General features: G+C 38.2%; 1 protein-coding gene across 3 annotated transcripts in view; it reads right to left on the bottom strand.

Moving 5' to 3' along the window:
* LOC140477418 (lethal(3)malignant brain tumor-like protein 4) overlaps positions 1 to 16,724 on the bottom strand; it is a 293,436-nt gene that overhangs the window by 66,275 nt on the left and 210,437 nt on the right. The window lies entirely within an intron of this gene.

The raw sequence follows: 16,724 nt of genomic DNA, 5'->3' as shown, positions 1-16,724 counted from the left end.
ACAAGACAGTCTGGGACTGATTTATACTTCTCTGCCTCTAACCTCCTCCAGCCACACACTGTGCTCCAGAACATTGTGTTTCTCTAATTCTGACCTGTTTTCCATCACGCCTCTTCCACCCATTCCTTCATGTTGTTGTTGTCTTGGCACTATGCTCTGGAATTAACTGCATTTTGCCTTCTGCATTTTGCTTGTATCTAACCAGCTTTCTGTCTCCCCTGTCCTTGAGTATCTGCTTCGCACTTACTTCTTTAGTAAGATGTTCATCACCTGTCCAAAGAAGTCTCGGTTGGCTCACTTAGCACCGGTATGGAAATTGGCGTTGCAGCACTTAGAGTCATAGAGATGTGCAGCAAGGAAACAGATCCTTCAGTGCAACCCGTCCATGCCGACCAGATATCCCAACCCAATCTAGTCCCATCTGCCAGCACCCGGCCCATATCCCTCCAAACCCTTCCTATTCATATATCCTTACAAATGCCTCTTAAATGTTGCAATTGTACCAGCCTCCACCACTTCCTCTGGCGGTTCATTCACGTGGATGTGGGCATTACTGACCAGGCCAGCACTTATACCATCCACCCCCAAATTGCCTGTGAGGTGGTGGCAGTGAGCAGCCTTCTTGAACCGCTGTGGTCCTGGGGTATAGGGATATGACAACACTGTTAGGAAGGGAGTTTCAGGATTTTGATCCATCCAACTAAAGGAATGGTGATATAGTTTCAAGTAACAATGGCGCATTACTTGAAGAGTACTTGAAAGTGGTGGTATCCCTATGCATCTGCTGCCCTTTGCCCTTGAGATGGTAGAGATTGTGGGTTTGTAAGGTGCTGATGGAGGAGTCTCTGTGAATTGCTACTGTGCATTTTAGATGCTACACACTATTGGTGGCGAATGGAGTGAATTGTGAAGGTGTGGATGGGTAGCCAATCAAGTGGGCTGCTTTGTCCAAGATGATGTTAACCTTTTCCAGTGTTATTGGACTTGCATTCATTCAGTCAAGTAGAAAGTATTCCATCATGCTCCTGACTTGTGCCTTGTAGATACTGGACAGGGCCTGGGGACACAGGCAGTAGGTTATGCGGCATGTACTTTCCAGCCTCTGACCTGCCCTTGTAGCCATGGTATTGATATGGCTGGTCCAGTTTCTGGTCAATGATAACTCCCAGAATATTGATCATGGCATATTTAGGCATCATAATGCTGCTAAGCATCAAGAGGTGATAGTTAGATTTCCCCTTAGTGGAGACGCTCATAGCCTTGCACTTGTGCAGTGCAAACATGATTTGCTACTTATCAGTCCAAGACTGGAGGCCAATTGTTTCAAAATCCAAGGAGTCACAAATGGAGCTGAACATGATGCAATCATCGGTGAACATCACCATTTCTGCCTTTCGATGTAGGGAAGTTCAGTGATAAAACAGTTGAAGATGGTTAAGCCTTGGGCACGACCTGAGAAATATCTGTAGTTCTGGATCTGAAGTGACTGACCTCCAACAACCATCTTTGTACTAGCTATGACCCCAACCAGTGGAAGGATTACACTATCTCACAAAAAAAATGATGTATTGCAGAGGCTGGAGATCGGAAGTAAAAGGAACAAATGCTGGAAAACATCTGACGGTGTCATACTGGACTTAAAATGTCAACTCTGTTTGGTTTTCCATAGATGCTGCCAGACCTGCTGAGTTTCTCCAGTGTTCTGTTTTTATTATACAAACTAGATTTACATTCCTTAGAATTTAGTCGGTTAGGGAGTGATTTAAACACAGCTTTCAAGATATTAAGGGATATAGATTGAATAGACAGAAAAGCTGTTTCTCTTGGTTGTTGAGCCCAGGACTAAGTGGCATTATTTAATAGTTAGAGTCAGGTCTCTTTGGAGTAAAATTAAAGAACATTTTGACACAGAAAGGGTGGTTGAAGTTTAGAGCTCTTCCACAAATGGGAATTGGTGTTAGACCAATTATTAATTTTAATCTGAGATTGCTAGATATTTAGTAAACAAAGATACTAAAGGGATACAAAGAAGAAAGATTAAAATTCCATGACTATTTGACATACCCAAGAAGACAAAAAGGACTGATGAATCTGTTAATTAGGCCTAGCAACTTAAAAAAGCTTCATTGCTTGAAGAACACGTGGAGTGCAGATCTGCTGTAACATTGTTATCAATTCCAATTGGGCGATTCCCATTTCCCAAATCATACAGTTACAATGCATCTCGAAGCTGTGTTAAAACAATAATTATTGCGCTGAACACAAGCAAGTTTCAGGAATATCTGAAGACTTGCTTACCACATGCTGACTTGCTAAATACTGGTCCATTAATCCGAACATATTACCATAAATGGACTTGAAAAGATTGTAGTTAAATCTTATATTGGTTATGTCAAAATGTCATGAGAGTAAGTTTCAGGTAAGTTTTAAATTGTCTGAATTCAGCTAAACCAGGGCAAAAGATTTCGAAATTGTGCCTGGTGAAGATCTTTTACACTAAGCTGAAAAGTATTATGCTGGGCCTGTCCACAAAATGGCCAGGCCACGAGGCTGAATTAAAGGTTATAGAGAGGCATACAGCCTAGAAACAGGCCCTTCAGCTCACAGGTCAATGGCAAGTTTGGTGATTTTCTACCAGTTATGCTCATTTGTGGCCTTTCCAAGAAGTTGAGGATGTTTAGGTGCAACGGCACTAATAGGTACTTCTAAACAACATTTAATACGTAAAATATTATGTTTGCAATTAAACTGATTAGCATATACTAATGAACTCAGCAAATAGTTCTGGGATAGTTGATTATTTAAAATTAGGGGCATTACATCAAGATTAAATAAAATTATTTCTTGTGATAAACTCAATTTCAGTGCCTTAATAAAACTGCTTTAATTATCATTCTTAAATATAGGAAGGAAATATTTGAATGTAAGGAAAACAAAAATGAATTTTAGAACTTTTTAAAAACTAAAACACTGCCCAATTATTTTGGCTTATGGCACATTTTTCATTTGTGGTTATGCAAATTAGAGCAGAAACATGAATCATAGGTTCACTTCAATTTGTCTCCAGAGCACAAACTTTAACTTTGCAAGATGAGAATTTAAATTAACATAGCAAATCTCCAACTATCCTATGCTTTCAATTCCTGTAAAGTCGAATTCCAAACCATCATTAGCATGAAACCACTTGTGGGGTGTGGACATTGCTGGCTGACCAACATCTGTTGCCAGTCCTTAGCTGCTCTTTGAGAAGGTGGTGATAAGTTGCATTCTTGAACCCTGCAAGTTACAAGCTTTAGGTATATCCACAGTGCCCTCAGAGAGGCAATTTGAGGATTTTGACCCAGCGACAGTTAAGGAACAGTGATAGGTTTCCATATCAGATGGCTTTCCAAGTCCTTCTAAATGAAAATGCTCATGGGGTTTCGAAAGTGCTGTCTGAGGTTCTTTGGTAAATTTCCAAAGTGCATCTTGTAAACAGTACACACTACTGAGCATCAGTGGTGGAGGGAGTGAATGCTTGCAGACGTGGTGCCAATCAAGCGGGTTGTTTTGTCCCAGAAGGTGTCAAGCTTCTAGAGTTTTGGTGGAGCTGCATCCATCCACGCAAGTGGGGTTATTCCATCACACTCCTGCCTTGTGTCTTGTAGGTGGTGGTAGATGGTGAACAGGCTTTGAGGAGTCAGGAGATGAGTCAAACACAGTATTCCTAGTCTCTGATCTGCTTTTACAGTTACTGAATTTATATGGCAAGTCCAGTTCAGTATGCAGTCAATGGTAATTCCCAGGATGTTTATAGCAAAGGATTCAGTGATGGTATCAACTTTGAATATCAAGGGACTGTGGTTGGGTTGCCTCTTTTGGGCGAGAGTCATTGCCTGGCATTTGTGTAGTATGAATGTTACTTGCCAGTTATAAGTCCTAGACTGGAAATTGGCCAAATCTTGTTGCATTTGAAAATATTCTATGTTTTTGAAATCTTCACTGTTTAGACACCTTTTACATACATGTACCGACTCTTGGCTGAGTAAATGTTGCACAAACCCAGTAAATAATTAAGGAAACCTCTAAGGAATACAACTTCAACTGTACCCTATTTTTAACCAAAAATTACAGACAAGTATAATGTGGTGAACCCTGAACCTACTGCTCTGAGTGATCTGTATTTTGTTCCTTGAGATCAGTAATTGTATTTTGAAAATTTTAAGGAAATGAGTAGTCATTCTTCGAGAAAGAGACCTTATAAATAGCTTGTCTGCAATATCATTTTGATCATTTAATATAATTTTTGTCATTTTAATCTTTTCATAAAAATATTTGATAAATATTCAGAAGAAAATGCATAAACTTGAAATAAATGCAGGCAAGTTTTGCTTTGAAATGTCAATATTTACCTTGGGTCAAAAAATTTCTTTTCCTAATAGAACTAAAATACCTTTCTTGGCTTGTGTTTAAATGTAAGCCATTAAACATCAGACAAAGCATGCACCCTTCACATAAACAAAAAAAGTTATGAAAATAACAATTTCCATTATAATGCATTTGAAGAGAGAATAAATAGATAGGGCAAACGAGAGAAATACACGTGTCATGCTTCAAGATGAGAGTTTAAAGTGGCATAGCAAATCCCCAACTATTCTATGCTTTCAATTCCTGTAAAGTCTAAATCCATATTACCAACAGCATGAAACTAGTGAGGGCAAACTCATGAATTCCAAATATCTCATGAAACGACTTGCCTGTAATAAGTCTGCAGCATCAATTTTTATTTCTTCAGCTGTATCTGCCCTGACCTCTTGAGGCAGAATCTATGACTATAATTAAATCAGTTGAGACCACAATACAAAATTTGACTGCCTCAACCTTATGTTTCTTAACAATTGCATTCTTTGTAATGCAATTGGATCTGAAAGAGTAGAAATGCTGAAAAAGTACTACGTATCTAAAATGCTGCTGTTAATCTTACAGGAGACAAAGGCGTCCTTATGAATTCATGAATAATGTTTCTCAGTAACAATGAGTAACAAAATAAGTCATCTTTCATTTCATGCATAAGCTAAGTAATAAAAATGAAATAAAAAGTCGGAAAGTGAAATGCTCAAAGTCTTTGAAATCTATGACTCAAATAAAATACTATTGAATAAAAATACTATTGGGGACCAACAAATATTCTCGGTCTCTGCTAAAAATAAAATTAGGAAAAGGTACTGACGTGGCTCGATTTTTCATTCATGGTATTAGCAAAATAAAGAGTGATGATCCATGTTCAGGAAATCATGATGCAAAGCAGTTTGGGTAGAAATTGGAAATAATAATGCAAAAAGTCACTTTGGGAGTAGTGTATACACCCAAAGTGGGATGGTATATCAAGGAAAAATAAATGTGAGCTTGTCAGATAATGATAATCACACAGGATTTTTATATACATATATATTGGAGAAAATGGTTGCTAGCTTAGAAAAGGAGCCCATAGGTGTTTCGGGATAGTTTCTTATTCATGATACTATGCTCCAGCACATTCTGGAGCCGACCAGTCAGCAAGCTATCCTAGAGCTGGTATTGCACAATAAGTTAGGACTAGTTAATGCCTTCATATAAAAGGCATCTCTTGGTACCAGCAATCATAATATAATGGAATTCTACATTGAGTTTGAGGTACAAACTTAAACATTTTAAACTTAAACAAGGGCATTAATAAGGACATGAAAGCAGAGCTAACTGAAGGGAACTGGCAAATTAGGTTAAAGGAGAGCTTTAATAGCAGACATTTAAGGGATTAGTTTAGAATACACAGAATAGAGGCATTCCAACTAGGAGAAAGAATTCCAAGAAAAGGACCTATCAGTTGTGGTTGACTAAAGCAAGTTGAAGACAGTATGAAAAATGAAGAAAGAGCATGTAATTGTACTAAGATAGGTGGAAAGTCAGAAGATTGTACAGAATATAAAAAAGAATGATGAACCGATGAATAAGAAGTGAATAGTTTGTGCAGTGAGAAAGGTAGCTAGAAATATAATGACAGGGAGCAAGAGTTTCTACAGGTATTCCAAAAAGGTTAGCAATAACAAAGTGAGCATTTTTCATCCCCGAGCAAGTGAGTCTAGGGAACTAATAGTTACAGAAAAAAAAGGAAACAGCAAATTAATAAGAATTGGGTCAATTTTCAATGCAGACAATACAAGTGACAACCCCAAAATAACTAAATCAGGAAATGGAAGAGGGGATAAACTCAAGAAATTGCAATCACCCCAGAGAAGTGATATAAAGTAAAGTGTTAGACTTGTAGGCAGACAGGTTGCCAGGTCTTGATGGACTTCATCTCAGGGTCTTAGTTGATGTGTTGATTTGAATGTTTCCAAATCCTCTGGATTTGGGCAAGTCTCACTAGTGTGGAAAGTAGCAAATGTGTCAAATATATTCAAAACAGGGGAGTGAGACTGAAAGTAGGAAACTATTGACCATTTAGCCTAACATTTGTCATAAGGAAGATATTTGAAGCTATTATCAAAGTTGTTATGGCAGAGCACATCGAAATGTTTAGGCAACCAGGGGGAGCTGATTTTGTGAAAGGGAAATCATGTTTAATCAATTTATTGGAGTTTTTTGAGGAACAAATGTGTGCTATGGGTGAAGAGGAATTGGTGGAATGTCCACTTGGAAAGACTACATCAAAACTTCTTATAGAAAATAAAATCCCAAGTAATTAGGAGAGAGTGAGTAACATATTAGCATGGATAGAAAAATGGAAAGCTAACAGGAAATAGGGTCAGCATAAGTGGTTCATTTTCTTGTTGGCAAGATGTAACGTATGGCACAACATTAGAATAAATGCAGGGTTCTCAATATTTTGCAACTTACATAAATGATTTGGATAAAGGAATCAAAGGCATAGTTGCTAAATTTATGTGTGGCACAAAGGTAGATAGGAAAGTAAGTAGTGAAGAGCACATAAAGTAGTTATAAAGAGGTATAATTGAGTGGGTGACCCTATGGTGTAATGGAGTATAATATGGAAAATGATAGATTATGAAAAAAATTATATGAATAGTGAAAAAGATGCATATGTCTGAGATGCAGATGGATCTGTACTAGTGAATCACAGAGATTTGCTATGCAGATACACCAATAATTATGAAGAAAAATAGCATGTTATTGTGGAGGGAGCTCATTATAAACGTAGTGTGATTATACATCAAGTGTACAGGTATTGTTGAGATCACATTTAGAGTAGTGAATAGTATTGGTCCCTTATTAATGGAAACATGTAACAGCATTGAAAGCAGCTCAAAGGAAAGTTATTAGACTGGTACCCAGAATAGGTGGGGTACAAGGTTATGAGGGTGGACAGGTTAGGCTTGTATCCACTTAAATTCAGAAGATTAAGAGGTGACTTGATTGACACATAGAAAATATGGAGCGATCTTAATGGGGTGCATGTGAAAAGTACATTTCCCTTGTGGAAGGATCAATAATTAAGGGTCATTGTTTAAAAATAAGGTGTTGCCCATTTAAAACTGATGAGGATATTTTGCTCACAGAAGTTTGTAAGTTTTTGGAACCCTTTTCTTCAAAAAAAGAGTGGTAGCAGAGACTTTGAACATTTTTAAGACAGAAGTAAACAGAACAAAATGATTAGATTGATTAGTGGAGCAGGCTTGAAGAATGTTCTATTCCTAGTCCCTTTGTTCAGAATTAGCCTTGTCACACCAATTATTGGATTTCCCCACAATTTAATGCAAGTTTTTGTGGCATAAATGATTAAGTAGCAAGACTTGTGCCTCATTGCTACAGAATTCTGGAGTCATTCCTGAAGTTGTTTAAATAATTTATATCAAGATCTCCCTAGCTGCAAATTACTCTAAGAAATATCTTATAACTGAGTTAAACTAATAGGAAAAGTGCGTGGAGACATAATAGATCTTCACCCACATTACTATTAAATTTATGGCCATTGAAAGTTTGAAGCACACAGCCTTATCAGAAGCTCCATTTAAATATAACATGGATGTACACTATTTATTCATAATTACAACTATGTCAGTGTTACCATGTACTTGGAAGCAAATGAGAAATTTATTTAAACGACATTTATTTAATACAACACAAGTGTCATTAAAATGCTATTTAAAATTTTATTTGACTATTTTAGGTCATAATTTTGCTAATGATTCTTCTATCATGCATGATCTCCATGAATCATTGTGCGCTATATCTTTCATTGCCAACAGTATTGCTGTGAATCAATGTCTAACCACTGTCTGCCTATCTGAAAAGGAGGAGGATTTACTCAATGTCTGTAGCAGCAAGACATCCAATCTTGAGCTGATAAGTGGCAAGTAACACCCATACCGTTCAAGTACCAGGCAATGACAATCTCCATCAAGAGAGAATCTAACCATCACTCTTGGAATTCAGTTGAATTACAATCACTGAATAACATCCTGGGGATACCATTGACAAGAGAAGGAACTGAACTAGTCATATAAACACCATGATTGCAAGAGCTGGTCAGAGCTTAGAACATAGAACAGTATAGCACTGTACAGGCCCTTTGGCCCTTGATGTTGTGCCGACCTTTTATTGTACTCTAAGATCAAGCTAGCCACATACGCTTCATTTTACTATCATCCATGTGCCTTTCCAAGAGTCGCTTAAACGTCCCTAATGTATCTGACTCTATTAGCACTGCTGGCAGTGCATTCCACACCCACCACTCTCTGTGTGAAGAACCGACCTTTGACATCTCCCCTAACCCTTCCTCCAATCACCTTAAAATTATGCCCCGTCGTGATAGACATTTCTGCCCTTGGGAAAAAGCCTCTAACTATTCAGTCCATCTATGCTTCTCACCATCTTGTACACCTCTATCAAGTCGCCTCTCACCCTTCTTTACTCCAAAGAGAAAAGCCCTTGCTCCCTCAGCCTTTCTTCATAAGGCATGCACTCCAGTCCAGACAGCATCCTGCTAAATCTCCTCTGCACCCTCTCTAAAGCTTTCACATCCTTTCTATAATGAGGTGACCAGAACTGAACACAACATTCCAAATGTCATCTAAACTCTATAGAGTTACAGCGTAACCTCACGGCTCTTAAACTCAATCCCCCTGCTGATGAAAGCAAACACATCATATGCCTTCTTAACAACCCTATCAACTTGGGAGGCAACTTAGAGGGATCTATGGACGTGGACCCCAAGATCTGTCTGTTTCTCCACACTGCCAAGAATCCTGCTGTTAACCCTATATTCTGCATTCAAATTTGACCTACCAAAATGAATCACTTCACACTTTTCCAGGTTGAACTCCAGCTGCCACTTATCAGTCCAGTTCTGCATTCTGTTAATGTCCTGTTGCAAATGATAACAGCCCTCCACACTATCCATCACTCCATCAACCTTTGTGTCATTGGCAAACTTACTAACCCAACCTTCCACTTCCTCATCCTCATTTATAAAAAAAAGCTTAGAAATTATGCAGAGAGTAATTCATCTGTCTGCTATCTGTAAGACACAAGTTATGGGTATGATGGAATACTCCCCACATGCCTGAATATGTGCAGCTCCAATACTATTCAAGAAGCTTCATGTCATTCAGGATGTGGAGGTGCTAGAGTTAGACTGAGGTGGACAAGATCAGAATTCAAACAACATCAGGTTATAGTCCATCAGGTTTATTTGAAATCACAAGCTTTCAGGTGATGAAGGGGTAACACTTTGAAAGTCTATGATTTCAACTAAACCTGTTGGACTATAACCTGATGTTGTCTGACTTCTGACCTCATGCCATCCAGGACAAAGCACCCCAATTGAATGGCACCTCATCTATTTGCATTCAATATTTACTCAGTCTATCACCAGCAGACAGTGGTGTACCATCTCAAGATGATTAGATTAGATTAGATTCCCAATAGTATGGAAACAGGCCCTTCGGCCCAACAAGTCCACACTGACCCTCTGAAGAGTAACCCACCCAGACCCATTCCTCTACCATATATTTACCCCTGACTAATGCATCTAACACTGTGGGCAATTTAGCATGGCCAATTCACCTGACCTACACATTTTTGAATTGTGGGAGGAACCGGACTACCCAGAGGAAACCCACGCAGACACGGAGAGAATGGTGAGAATTGAACCTGGGTCCCTGGTGCTATGAGGCAGCAGTGCTAACCACTGAGCCACCATGCTGCCCCCAAATGCACTAGTAATTTGCAATAATTTGCTAAAGCTCCTCTGATAGCACCTTCCAATCCTGCAACCTCTACCAGCACTAAGGACAAGGACTACAGATTCATCGGAACACTACCACTTGCAAGTTCCCTATCAAGCCACATTTTACAGACTCAGAACTATATTATCAGTCCTTCACTGTTGCTTAATAATAATCCCAGAATTCTCTTCTTTCCAGCAGCGTGGATGCCTCCAGACCCAAAGACTGAAGCAGCTCACTATCATCTTCTCTGGGGAAATTAGGGATAAGCAATAAATGCTGACCTAGCAAGTGATGCCCACACTCCATGAATGATTTAAGAAAAAGACGATTTATTCAGATATTTGGGAAAATATTGACTCAGTGAAAAGATCTTAAACATTTGCAAATTCCCATGTTTTTCTGTATTTGCTCGACCTAAAAACCATTCTGATGTGTCCTTCATTCCATCCTCTCCATCTTCATAACTGACCAAAAGTAGAAAAATATCTAATACCATGATTAATGCAGTCACTTCAGAAATGACATTTCTTACAAGGCCTATTTTTTTTTGCCATTTCTCCAAAGAACTAGTCTGGGTCTTTCTTCACTGGAGCATAGGAGATTGAGAGGTGATATTGTAGAAGTTTATAAAATAATGAGGGGTACAGATAAAGTGAATGGCAGATGCCTTTTCTTTAGGGTAAGGATTTCAAGATGAGAGGGCATTTTGTTAAGGTGAGAAGAGAAAGATTTAAAAGAAAACGTGATGGGCATTTTTTTGCACAGAGTAGCTCGTTTGTGGAATGAACTTCCAGAAGAAATGATGGATGTTGATACAGTTACAACTTTTAAAAGACATTTAGATAAGTATATGAATAACAAATGTTTGGAGGGATATGGGCCAAACATAGGCAGGTGGGACCAGTTGGGGTTATGGTCAGCAAGGATTGGTTGGACCGAAGGCTCTGTTTCTGTGTTGTATGATTCTATAATCATTATCATTCTGTTGCTAGTTATTCTTATGATTTACATATGCATCATAACAAATGCATATTCAGTCTCTTAGCTGGCAAATTTAAATGGCCTATTTCCCAAAGTATTAATGTGATGAAAAGCAATTTGTTCATAATTTTGCCATTATCTGCTTGTTTACTGAGGCAGAGATCCCAAGTAGTCAATTGATACACCTGAGGGATATCTTCATAGCATCCCTGAAGAGATCAAACGTACCTGTTGACTCATGGACAAGAATCATTCCAGGAGACAGTGACCACTTTGAGAGACTTAATCGGAACATGCAGAGGCAAAGTCAAGATATCACAGAAAGCATACAAACGTCCAAACAGCCCATCTACATCACTTGCTTCACTTGTGGCAGAATCCATATACTACACTGGCCTTATTAGCATTTCAGAGACCACAAAATCAAAGTGCAAACAAGTCATCCTTGACTATAAGGGACTGCCTAAGTGTAGTATTTTAAGAACTTGGCTACAAACCAAACAAACTTGAGCAGTACAATACAGATTCAAACATTTGGATTCATTTCAGTACTACAAAGAATTATTTCACAAAAGCTGCTGGCATTGCACATTGATCCACTTGAGGTTGTTTCAAAGATGCTGAAGGAAGGGAAAAAAAGCCAAATGTGTTTGAAAAATAATTTACTGAAACTGTTGAAAAGTATATTGGAGAATAATTATATTCTTTTTCCCTGGTTTTCCTCATGCTCTTATACTCCATCCCTATTTCTTCCATTTTTTAATCCCACTCAGCAAACACTAACCTTGCATGTTTTTGCTTTATTGGTATATGATGTAGGCAATCAAGTCGATGCTTTCTGTGCTCTTTCCAATGTATCTTACAAACAGAGACTACAAGCGGACATTGATTTTTGTGTGAATTTTCACTTCATCTCCTTCAGAAAATGTTAGCATAATTTATTAAGTTTATATTATGTGGTTCCAAGTAACATAATTTTTAAAATTTTGCTTCAGTAATCTCAAAGTAATTTTACAGTGTTTGTTACAGACTGGAGTATCATAGCTCAAATCTTTTGCCAGTTCCATTTTATTTGACAATTTACCTTCATTATGTAAACATACTTGACATTTTTTTGCAACGTGTACTACCTTAGATTTAGTGACAGTGGCTGAGACTGATTATCAATTGACAAGTATTTGATGGCCTATTTGTTCGCCATGTTGCATGTGGAAGCTTTATATTTCTTAGTTCTGGCTGGTAACTTGTTGCCAAACCAGATTCAAACATGCAAATGTGTTGTTCCTGAGAGCAAGCCTTCTGCAAACCACTAGCCTGAGAGTGAGCCCAGTTTAGTCATAGAATGTTATGAATTCTTTACCACAGGAAGTGGTTGATGCCAAAACATTGAATGTATTCAAGAGGCGGCAAGGGCCTCACACATCTCTCAAAACTTTAAACCAGGGGTAGGATGCTGCTTTGAGTTTCACTCACTGCATGCTTTATCTGTGCTGGTTTAAAATCAACTAATTTACACGTTGTGACCAAAACATTTCAAGTGTTATTTTTGATTTATGCCCATCAACAACTCAACTTGGTTCTGACTACAACTCCCAGAGTCAGCCGACCAGAAGATTTTGGATTGTTCACCACTTGTTCGAGCTAATCAGGAGTAGGCATGACAGTGAGGACAGTAGCACCTGCCATCATAAAGAAGCAGCAGCAGCAAAGGATGGAACAAAAAGGGAATCAGGCACCATTTGACTGGTCCACCAGATATTCTCTCACCCAAAGAAAAAACTTTGGTAGCACTGGTCATCTGTCTGAAAGGATATGCAGAGTGCCTCGCTGTTTTGCGATATCTGCTGTAGCTGAAATTGTTCTTCTGTTGCCCTTTTGCATTTGAAATATGTCAGTTTACGGTTGAAGTCTCACAAGGTGAAGAAAATCTGTCAAAGAGATTTGTGGGCACCAGAGCCAGACTGTGTGCGCAGTACCAATTGTATCTTCAGGCTCTGCCACACTGACCATTTATTTACTTGAGGTTAACATGAAGTTACTGGCAGATACTTGAGCCCTGCTGCAAAGACACATACAAATGCCAACTTGTGTCATAAAAGCTATGGTACATTAAAGCTTACCATCTCCCTCAACTTCCTTTTTTGTTACCAAATAGATTACACTGTACTTTGTTGCTGAAGTGTGACTCGACAGTTTATTTGAAAGGGTATGTCTAGATAGTTTTGATGAACACCATATCCATATGATAGAAATATTTAATTTAATAAAATTATCATAAAATATTTATTTGTCCTTTCTGTTCTTTACATGTATATTATTACAAGTTATGTGTAAACTTGGGAAAGGTTAAAATAAACAGTCAGAACCTTTTTTGGATGTGTATATTGCACTTTAAGGATAAGTGGTTGGGTCCATTTAATGTTTCCTCAGTTTTGATTTTTTGAGCTCCCAATGTTAGAAACAACATATTTCCAGCAGGTTCAAAACTTGTATGCTTTTGGCTATCCTGGAGGTTATGGAATCTTGGTCTGTCTGGAAAAAAAATGACCATGTGTTTGTTATCCGAACATTTTATCAATATCTATGGTCCTGTAGATTTTCCATTCATTTCAATTTTTAAAAGAAAACGGTTTATTTAAAGATGATAAATAACTTTCAGCAGTCAATGTTTGATAAGAATGACATCATCTTTCATTTCAAATCTGAAAACTGACTAAAACTCAACTGCAACTGTTTGATGAATTTTACATTCCTTTTTAAAAAATATTAGTCTGTAATGATGGGCTTTCTTGATGACTGACAACGCAAAACACAGCAATTAATGAATATAAATAACAAGTACTACACAAGTCGGGCTCTTTTTTCAGCATGGGAACCATTACCATAGCAACAGCAGTGGTAGTGTGATCAGTTTAGGATCTTCAAGCTAAATATGTAGTGGCAGATCTATATTTATAATTAGTGCTTTAATTTGAACTAACGGATTTGAGTTCATTATGTTGAAATTATTAAGCCTAATCATTAAGTGAATTAATCAGCCTGCTTTCTTGCATTTATTATTCAGTGTAATCATCTAACAAAAAAAATTTTTGCTTGTATTTAAAGACATTTTAAATTTTTATTCTACAAATGTTGAGCTCCATAATAGGTTTTAACTAAACATCCCATGTTAATGTAATGTCCCATTCTAGACCTTAGGTAAACAGTTTGTTATATCTAGTAATAGCTTGGTTGAAAAAAGTTCTCGTGGGAATGCAACAAAATTGTCAACTCCAAAATTTCCATGGGTGGACAATGAATTATGTTTAACCTCTTTATAAACCAGAGGATGTTGCCATCAAGAATGAAATATTTAAGATTGTGGTCTAATGTAACAATAATTTAGTATAAGCTATCAAAGAACAAAAGAATTCCGTTCTGACTGCTCAACATTAGGAGAGATAACTGGTTAAGAATCACAGAATGGGCAGGGGTGTAATCGTTTCTTAATAACCAGAGACATTATGAACCCTTGCAGTGAGATTGGGTCTCACTCCAGCACTATAATACAGCGTGAAAGTGCCTGTCAAACAAGACTCACATTAGCAAGTAAACGTAATCCAGTCCATCCAAAAGCAACTTGCCCAGTCATTGTGTACTGTTGCAGTTTCCTCTGAATGAATAGCATGATAAGACTATAAGACAATAAGCAATAGGGACACAGGAGTATGCCATTTGGCTCATCATGCTAACACTGTTTCTATTCTCTGGTGCCAATCTCCTGCCTTTTCCCCATTTCCCTGAACACCATTTCTATCCCAATGATCTTCCAAAGCTCTCTTGAACATCTCAATTTAACCTGTCTCCACTACATTTCCAGGAAGTGGTTTCCAGATCCTAACAACTCGCAGAGTGAAAATGTTGTGTCACTCTTGCTTCACTTTTGCCCATCACTTTTAAATTTATGCCCTCTGTTGTTTCTTTCATCAATGGAAACAGCTTCCTCTGTCTACTCTATCCAGCCTGCTCATGGCTTTCAAACCTTCTTTCCAAAAGCCCATCAGCCATTTTTTGCCGAGAAAACGGCCCCAAACCCTTCAATCTATCCTCATAAATGCAATGGTCAGACAATTATGATGCAAGCGTGCATTTATAAAACAGTAACATCTGTTTAGCTGTAAAGGTGTAATATTTTCGTCACTGTGTCAAATTTCTGATGGCATTGTGGGTATACCTACAGCAAATGGGTTAAGAAGGTAGTTCACAAACATGTTCTTGAGGGCACCTCAGGACAGGCAATGAATACTGACCCAGCCAGCGATGCCCACATCCCATTAGTGAATTTAAAAAAAACCTTTTTTGTGAAAAATTCCTACAGTGATTAATAGTCTCCTGCAATATAGCGAATTGTATTTACATAGTATTTTCAGTAAAAAAGCTCAAGATACTTCACAGGAATATCACAAAGCAAAACAAGGCACTGAATCAAATATAGAGACTTTAGGAAGTTGATCAAAAGCTTAGTCAAAGACTTAGCCTTAAAGTTGAGTCGTGCAGGAAGAGAGTTAAGAACGAGGCAGAGAATTTCAAAGAGGCCATTCCAGAACTTACTGCTGGAGAAAATGAATGCTGTTGCCAATGATAGAGAGATTAAACTGGGGATATGCAAAGAATAGACAGAATTAGAGAAGTGTAGAGATCATGGAAGGTTGTGGAATTCGGGGAGGATCAGGATGACAGAGGTAAACTATTGAGAAAACCACACAGAATGTAAAAGATAGGACAGTACAGCACAGGGTCAGGCCCTTCGGCCCACAATGATGTACCAAACACGACACAAAATTAAACTAATCTCTTCTGCCTGCCCTTGGTCCATATCATTTTCCATATTCATGTGCTTATCCACAAGTCCCTTAAATGTCCCTATCATATCTACCTCCACCATCACCGCTGGCAGTGCATTCCAGACTCCTGCAACTATGTGTAAAAAACTTGCCCCTCACATATCTTTTGAACCTTCCCCCTCACCTTCAATGCATGCTCCCTTGTATTAGGCATTTCAACTCTGGGAAAAAGATTCTAACCGTCAACCCTATCTATGCATCTCATAATTTTATAGACTTCTTGCGAGTCTCTCGTTAGCCTCTGCCGCTCCAGAGAAAACAGCCTGAGTTTTTCTAGTCTCTCCTTATAACTCATACCCTCTAATCCAGGCAGAATCTGGTAAACCTCTTCTGCATCCTTTCTATAATGTAGCAATCAAAATTGAAAACAATACTCTAAGTGTGGCCAAATAAGAGTCTTATAAAGCTGCAAATGATATCCTGACTCTTGTACTCAATTTCCTGACCAATAAAGAGACGCATGCCGTATTGCCTTCTTTACCACCCTAACTACCTACGTGGCCATTTTCAAGGAGCTATGGACTTGAACCCCAAAATCCCTCTACACATCAATGTTATTCAGGGTCTTGCCATTAACTGTACACATTGGTAAGGTTGCTATTTGCTATGTTTCATATTGACCTTTTCTTCTTTATTGTATTGTATTTGATTC

Source organism: Chiloscyllium punctatum, chromosome 5 (genome assembly GCF_047496795.1).
Source record: "Chiloscyllium punctatum isolate Juve2018m chromosome 5, sChiPun1.3, whole genome shotgun sequence".
NCBI classification, from domain to species: Eukaryota; Metazoa; Chordata; class Chondrichthyes; order Orectolobiformes; family Hemiscylliidae; genus Chiloscyllium; species Chiloscyllium punctatum.
The sequence above is the reverse complement of the archived record's forward strand: the minus strand, read 5'-3'. Positions and strand labels throughout refer to the sequence as shown.